The 8188-nt window shown below is 46.1% G+C and overlaps 1 non-coding gene across 1 annotated transcript; it reads left to right on the forward strand.

Annotated features, from left to right (window-relative positions):
- The first annotated feature begins 324 nt into the window (after positions 1–324).
- Positions 325–397, forward strand: Trnaf-gaa (transfer RNA phenylalanine (anticodon GAA)). The gene has a single exon. It is a non-coding gene; the product is annotated as a tRNA-Phe (tRNA).
- Positions 398–8188: the final 7791 nt, after the last annotated feature.

The following is an 8188-nucleotide window of genomic DNA, read 5'->3' on the forward strand; positions in this document are numbered from 1 at the left end:
ATATGCGCGGTACAGCCGTAACGAATTATAAGTAGGCCTATGGAGTTCCGATCATCGTAGGACTAATAACAGAAAGACTCCATAATACCGGATTCCAGTAGAAGATGCAATTCTCGTTTGTACGCACACACACATAGTTACCAGGTCATAGGTGTAGAAACGTAGTTTGTCTTCTGAGTTGAGCTAGCGCGGGCCTACGTTCGCGAAGGACGCGCCGCGACCTGCCTTTTCTCGTAGGCCTCGGAGTGGTTACTGCTTACGTCATCAAGTGCGGTTGCGAGGCGGCCCCAACGTCAGAACTGATAACGGTTGAAATTCGCGTCGGCCGAAATAGCTCAGTTGGGAGAGCGTTAGACTGAAGATCTAAAGGTCCCTGGTTCGATCCCGGGTTTCGGCACGTATTTTTTATGCGATTCAAAACGGCTACTAACCGTACCCCTCTCGCACTCCACAAAAACCGAGTGCAGCGTACGTACAACAGTGAGACCTGTCACAATACAAAGTATGTAAACCGCACTTCCCTGTAAAAGATCTGCATGTGCCCTATCTCTCTCTTTCTCGCCATTCCTCCAAAAAAGATTTACTAACCTGTCACGATATAATATATTTTACTGACATCCATTAAATGTGTTTGTGTGCCAAAATGTAACATCTTCCCAGCTCATGTTTCACGTATAGGCTTCACTGCCTTACATAATGTAATCCTGCCCGAGGCAGGATTCGAACCTCCGACCGTAGCAGCAGCGCGATTCCGGAATGAGGCGCCTAGAATCACTCGGCCACAGCGGCCGGCAACAAATTTCATTAAGGATTAAATATACTGAGAAAGAGTGGTTAGAATACCCAGTTCCATCAACAGGTTTCTTGAACTTACACCACAAATGAGTCTTATTGCACGCTTTTGCACTCTAAGAACTTTTGCTCGGTTTGCTGAGTTACCCCAGAATGTAATCCAGTACGACATAGTAGACTGAAAGTAAGCAAAATACGCAAGGTTTTTTTTCTGTTACTTCTGTATCTGCTATGTCTGACATCATTTGCACTGCAAATACTCGTACAGACTTGTTTAGGCGCTTCGGCAATTCTATGTACACCCTTCCGAACTGAATTTATTGTGGAGTTGTAATCCCAGAAACTTAACTCTGTCAACCTCTTCGGTCTGCATGTCTTCATATGTTATACACACACTAGAATGAAATCTCTGACGTGTTCTGAACTGCATGTAGGGGTCTTTTCACAGTTAAGGGACAGTGAATTAGCTTTAAACCATTTATCAATCTCAGTGAAAATTTGATTAACAGCAATTTCTAAATCTGTACTTGACTTGCTATTTATTGTAATATTTGTGTCATCTGCAAAAAAACAAACTTAGCATCTGGCAATGTAATATGCAAGAGGTCTTTAACGTATGTAAGAAAAAGCAACGGTCCCAAGATGCAGCTTTGAAGTCACACACCGTCACGTCATCCAACATAACATTTGTGATGTCGTGCAGTATGACATAACGTATCATTAAAGTTCAAGGTGCATTCAACCCCACTTTAGGATACTTCCTACTAGAGATGAACCCCCACTCTCGGATACCTCCTATTGTAGATGCATTCGATTCTTTGAAACCACATAAATTTGTCTATTTGTTCTTAGACTCCTCACCATACATGTAACAGTAAGTGGTTGGAAGACAGCTTACTATGCTGGGGAAGTAGGATCAATTCATAAAAGAGCACAGATATATCAAGATGTTACGATTTACACTAAATGTCCTTGAAGCAGCCAGATAAATTGAAAAGTTAGTTCCTCCTTTTACAACCATAACTTTGCCCAGGAATACGCCCTTTTTGTGCTATGATATACCCATTTGTACCCCCCGGGTGCTCGCAACTCTTTGATGAGTTCATGCTTGGCTACCACGGGGCCCGAGTCCTTACAGCACTTTTTCCCTTCCGTGCTGCATGTCTATGCTCCTGGTTTCTTTTTCCGCATCCCTGGGAAAAGTGTCTGGGATATTTTTGGGAATGTGTTCTGAATTTTCAGTAACCTGACATCAGAAAAGTCCCTCCACCGTTTTTTCCCTCTTTCTTCATTCTCCACCTCCTACCCTTCCTCCTCTTCGGTGTTTGAGGTTCCTCTTTTTATTCTTCCTCCCCATGCACTCCTGAAAGCTGCAGAAATGTCTGAAGCACAACAGGTGACTGTGTGACACGTAATTCCCTGCCTCGGTTCGACAGGTTGTGTTTGCAGGCAAGCCTAGGGAGGGGTGACTGCCTGAAGTGTTACATTCCCAAAGTGTTGTGCCCCCCTCTGAGGAGAGACCCAGTCGGAGAAGCGCGCAGAAGCGCACCATCAGAGACACTGGCAGTCATGGGAGATTTTTTCGTAATGAGCCAATCACCATCTCAAACTACGTCTAAATCCTTTGCTAGGGTTAGTCAGTTTCATCCAGACAGGTGTTGAGATAGTTGCAGCCCCTGTGAAATCCTGCTCTCGTTTACATAATGGCACTTTGCTTTTGGAGACCAATTGATATATTAAAATCCAACAAATGCTTGCAGCTTTGCTCCTCCATGGCTATCCTGTTTTTGTTGATGCGACTGAAGGCTGAATCCATGTGGCGTTATTTACACTAGGCTGTTATTTACATTAGGCTGCTCAGTGGTCTCACTGAGGGTGAAATCCAAACTTACGTCTCTGATCAGGTTGTCAGTGCAGTCCACTGGGTAATGAAAAATGTTGATGCAACTTTAGTGCCTACATGCACTCTTTTCCTCAAGTTTGATAGAGTAGTGCTTCCATCAAAGATTAAAGCCAGTCCGACAGTACATTCTAAATCCAATGTGCTGTTACCAGTGTCAATGTTACAACCATGGCTCGCTCCAAGAAGGACATGGCAATGCAGACTTCTGACCTGAAATTCAGCACTACAGATATCAAATCGCCCAGTGTCATGGTAGCATCCCTGTCTCCTTCTCCTCCAGCTGTAGAACAAGCCACCAAATCTTCGCCTCTGGCAGCGAAATCACCTGCTACACAACTGGCAGGTCAGAAAGGACAGAAGGACTACTCCCGTTAAGATTTTTTATGTGCCTCCAGCCAACAATCATCTGAGTCTTCATCTGTCAACCGCAAAGGCTCTAAGAAATGAAGGCAAACAGTCTTCTTCTTCCGTGACTCAAAGATCCTCTTCAACAGTGTCGCCATGTGGTACTCTCACCTAGCCGACCTCCGTTTCGCTGGTGCACTCCGCCAACCGTTTTCCTGTTCTGGAATCTGCAGGCCGACCAAGAGAGACTGCCAGTACCCCTGTTGATAATGTGGAACAGGATCCTACAGCCTCTGCATCTTGTAGCAGCAAGTCTTTGAAGACTGGCACTTGGCAGCCATCGAGGTGACAACCCTTCATTTTTTTCCCTCCTCCCCTTTCCCCATGATTACTCTCCTCCAGTGGAACGTTAGCAGCATTTGATTCGGGTAACAGACCCCAACAGGTACCCCCAGTGTTAACATAAAAGACGTGTTATCTACTGACGCAAACGCGATTGCCGAGCACTTTGCTCGAGGCTATGCGTCTGAGAATTACCCCCCAGCCTTTCTTACTCTCAAACTGTGGCTGGAAGGGAAAGTCCTCTCATTCACTACAGGCCACAGTGAATCCCATAACGCCCCCTTTACATAGGGGGATCTCCTCAGTGCCCTTGCACATTGCCCTGACACAGCTCCTGGGCCAGATCGGATCCACAGCCAGATGACTAATCATCTTTCGTCTGACTACAAGCAACACCACCTCATCATCTTCAACAGGATCTGGTGTGATGGCGTCTTTCCATCGCAATGGTGGAGAGCACCATCATTCTGGGTCTTAAATCCGGTAAAAACCTGCTTGATGTGAAAAACTATCGGCCCATCAGCCTCACCAATGTTCTTTGTAAGCTACTCGAATGTATGGTGTGACGGCAGTTGGGTTGGGTCCCGGAGTCACGTGGCCTACTGGCTCCATGTCAGGGCGGCTTCCAACAGGGTCGCTCTACCACTGATAATCTTGTGTCCCTCGAGTCTGCCATCCAAACAGCCTTTTCCAGACGCCAACATCTGGTTGCCGTTTTTTTTACCTATGTAAAGCATACGACACGAGTACTTTCCGTGTCCAAATTGGTGCCTCCCATAGTTCCCCCTGTATTCAGGAGAATGGAGTCCCACAGGGCTCTGTATTGAGTGTCTCTCTATTTTTAGTGGCCATTAACGGTCTAGCATAAGCTGTCGGACCCTCTGTCTCACCTTCTCTGTATGCAGACGAGTTCTGCATTTCGTACTGCTGCTCCAGTACTGGTGTTGCTGAGTGTCGCCTACAGGGAGCCATCCACAAGGCACAGTCATGGGCTCTAGCCCATGGTTTCGATTTTTCCGCCATGAAGACGTGTGTCATGCATTTCTGTTGGCATCACACCATTCATCTGGAACCAGCACTTTACCTTAATGAAGATCCACTCAATGTCGTAGAGACATATCAATTCTTAGGTCTGGTTTTCGATGCTCGTTTGACTTGGCTTCTTCATCTTCGTCAGCTTAAAGGGACGTATTGGCAGCCCTCCACTGCCTGAACAATACCAACTGGGGTGCAGATCGCTCCACGCTGCTGCAGCTCTACAGAGCCCTTGTTCAATCTCGCCTTGACTGTGGGAGTGTGATTTATGGTTCGGCGGCGCCCTCACCATTGCGTTAGCTCGACGAATTGCACCATTGCGGTGTTCGACAAGCGACAGGAGCTTTTAGGATGAGTCCGATGAAAAGCATACTGGTGGAGGCTGGAGTCCCTCCATTGAAGATCAGACGTGCACAACTGCTCGCCAGTTACGTGGCACACATTCATAGCTCTCCTAAACATCCTAATTACGATCTTCTTTTCCCAACCATGGCGGTTCACCTCCTGCATAGGCGGCCCAGGCCAGGGATAACGATTGCGGTTTGCATGCGATAGCTTCTGTCTGAACTGAAGTCCTTCCCTTCAACACCTCTCCTCAAGGTCCATTCACGTATACCTCCATGGTGTAGCTGCAGGCTGAAGCCTCGCCTGGACCTTTCAGGTGGCCCTAAGGACTACGTTAACTCTTCCTCTCGATTCTTGAAGTGTTCTGGGGCTCTGCAGTGATTTACACCGACGGCTAGATGGCTGATGGTAATGTTAGCTTCGCCTTTATCGACAGAGGCCATATTGAACCAGCATTCCATGCCCAGTGGGTGCAGTGTATTCACTGTAAGGCTGGTGGCCATATCTCGTGCACTTCAGTATATCCGTCCATGCCCCGAGGAATCGTTTCTTCTGTGTACTGACTCCTTGAGCAGCCTACAAGACATCGACCAGTGCTACCCTCGCCATCCTTCGGTGGCGTCCATCCCTGAGTCCATCTATGCCCTGGACTGGTCCTGTCGTTCAGTGGTGTTTGTGTGGACTCCAGGACACGTCAGCATTCCAGGTAATGAACTTGCAGACAGGCTGACCAAAGAGGCTATGCAGAAACTGCTTCTGGAGATAGGCATCTCTGAACGTGACCTGGGTTCTGACTTATGCCATAGGGTTTTTGGCTTTGGTACACGGAATGGCATAACAGTACGCACAACAAACTGTGTGTCGTTAAGGAAACTACGAATGTGTAGAAGTCTTCCATGCAGGCCTCTCGCAGGGCATCAGTTGTCCTCTGCTGGCTGTGCATTGGCCACGTTTTGGCGACCCATGGTTACATCTTGCACCTCGAAGACCCGCCGCCTCAGTTTTGGTGCAGCGCCTGGTTGACAGTGGCCCATATCTTGGTGCACTGTCCCACTCTGACTGCCCTGCGACGAAATCTTGCCACTCATTTTATCTGACAACGCCTCATTGGCTGATTTAATTTTACCTTTTATTCATAAGGGTGGGTTTTATAATTTGATCTAAATTTTAGTGCATGTCCTTTGTCCCTCTGTGTCCTCCCCCTAGTGCTTCTAGGATGGAAGTTTTAATGTGTTGCAGAGTGGCTGGCTTTTCCTTTTTATTCTCATGGTCAGCCAGCCACTGTAATGTGCTTTCTTGTTTTACTGTCTTCTGTTTCTAGCGCCTCTCTGTTGTTTCCTTGTCCTCTTTTGTTCCTTTTAGTGTTCGTTGCCTTTCCTTCGTTATTGTGGTTTAGCCTTTCTTTCCGTTTTGTGTTATACGTCTTGTCGGTTTTATTCTCACACTTGTGGCATTGTTTCATTAGGAACAGAGGACCGATGACTCCATAATTTGGTCCCTTCCCCCGTCTTTTTAAACCAACCAACCAATCGGGCGGATACACATGCCATTTGTCTGCCATGCCCGGCCACCAATCCTATGCTTCATTCTCCAATGACTCCCTTGACACCAGTATGGGGCATGTTCCTCTTTTCTGCTGCCTCTTGGAATTCGTTTTCAGCTGTTGCTCTGGCAGCTTAACTTCATGGTACTTGATACTTTGCCAATGTGTGTGAACCCTTCACCATCTTGCCTTCATGTGGCAATCTGTGTTCACCTTGGGCTACATTCACTTCCTAAGGAAATTTCTCCAGCTGTAATCTACTGCTGTGAGTTTCTCAATCTTCACATGGAACTTAGGGATAATATCTTTGTGTACACTGATGGCTCTCAGACTGACTGGAGTGAGGTGTGCCTTTGTCATTGGTACCAACGTTTTTCGGTATCAGCTTCTAGACCACTGTTCAGTATTTACAGCAGAGCTCTTCACTCTGTATCAGGCTGTGCAGTACATCTGGCAACACAGACTTTAATTGTGTCATCTCCACTGTTTCTCTCAGTGCCCTTCAGAGTCTCTGTCTGTGCACTGTACACAGCCCATCCCTTAGTGCAATAGGTTCAAGAAAGCTTCCACTTGCTCACTCTTGAGGGAGCCTCTGTGAGTTAGTGGGTTCCAGGTCACATTGCTCTGACAGGAAATGGGGCTGCTGATGCTGCTGCCAAGGCCACACTCCTCCTACCTCAACCAACTTGTTCTTCCATTCCTTTTGATGATCTTAGTGTTGCTACCTGCCAGCAGGTGGTGTCACTTTGGCATAACCACTGGTCTTCCCTTTATGGGAACAAGCTCTGGGTAATTAAAACTCTCCCAGCAGTTTGGCTGACCTCTTCATGGCCCTCTCGTCATCAGGAGATCATATTAGCTAGGCTGCAAATTGGGCACTGTAGTTTTAGCCATCACCATTTAAGTGGTGATCACCCACAACTTTGTGCTCATTATCATCAGCCCTGACAGTTCACCATTTCCTGGCCAAATGCCCTTTTTTTAACCACTTACATTCTAATGGATGTTTGTCATCTGAGTTATCAGCTGTTTTAGCAAATGACGTGCAGGCTATTGACCGTCTTTTACTTTTTATCCGTTGTAGCAATATGGTGAAAGACATTTAATCTTTACTCTTGGACCACTGTTGTCTCTACAAAGTATTTTGTGGACCTATCTGCAAGAGGAAGCCCTTGTTCTTAGCTGTCTTTCCTTTCATCGATTAGCTGCAACATGTAGTCACTTTGAACTCCTTTTTTGCATTCGTGTTCTAAAGATCTGACCTGGGAGGGCATAAGCTTATTTGTTTTTGCACCCTAAAAGAAAACATAATAAAAACAAAGTCAAGTCAAATCAGAGCATTTGTCCATGAAAGTCAGAGGTCCCAGAGTCTCTGTCTGTTACACAGTTTTAATCTGCCAGGAAGTTTCAGCGTCCCTGCAGTTTGGCAGCTCTATGGGATATAATCTTCAATGAATGACTTTAGCTGAAATTGGCATACATTAAGAAACTAGTGGGCTCTTCTTCATTGAACTGAGGCCTTATCAATGCTACATGCAGTGTTATATAGTATTAGGGCAATGTTTTGGGTGGAGGGGTGTTTAGTATAACATCCATTTATTTCTATCTGTAACTATTCTACCTATGTATTTTTCTCTCAACTCTGCCTTCCGTTTGGCTCCTGTCTCAGGCTTATTCACACCTATCAGGATGAGGTTTGCTGTCCATGATCCTCAGAAGTGTGTCCCTGAGATTCTGGGGTCTGATTTACATGCCCTTCATTTATAATCTTGCCAACCTATTTCTACTTCAAGGGAAAAACTAATAGTTCCAAAAACTAGGATTTTTTTGTACTTTTATTTGCAGAAAATATCAGGATATTCTGCATGATAGCCAACACATTT

Source organism: Schistocerca cancellata, chromosome 7, assembly GCF_023864275.1.
Source record: "Schistocerca cancellata isolate TAMUIC-IGC-003103 chromosome 7, iqSchCanc2.1, whole genome shotgun sequence".
NCBI lineage: Eukaryota > Metazoa > Arthropoda > Insecta > Orthoptera > Acrididae > Schistocerca > Schistocerca cancellata.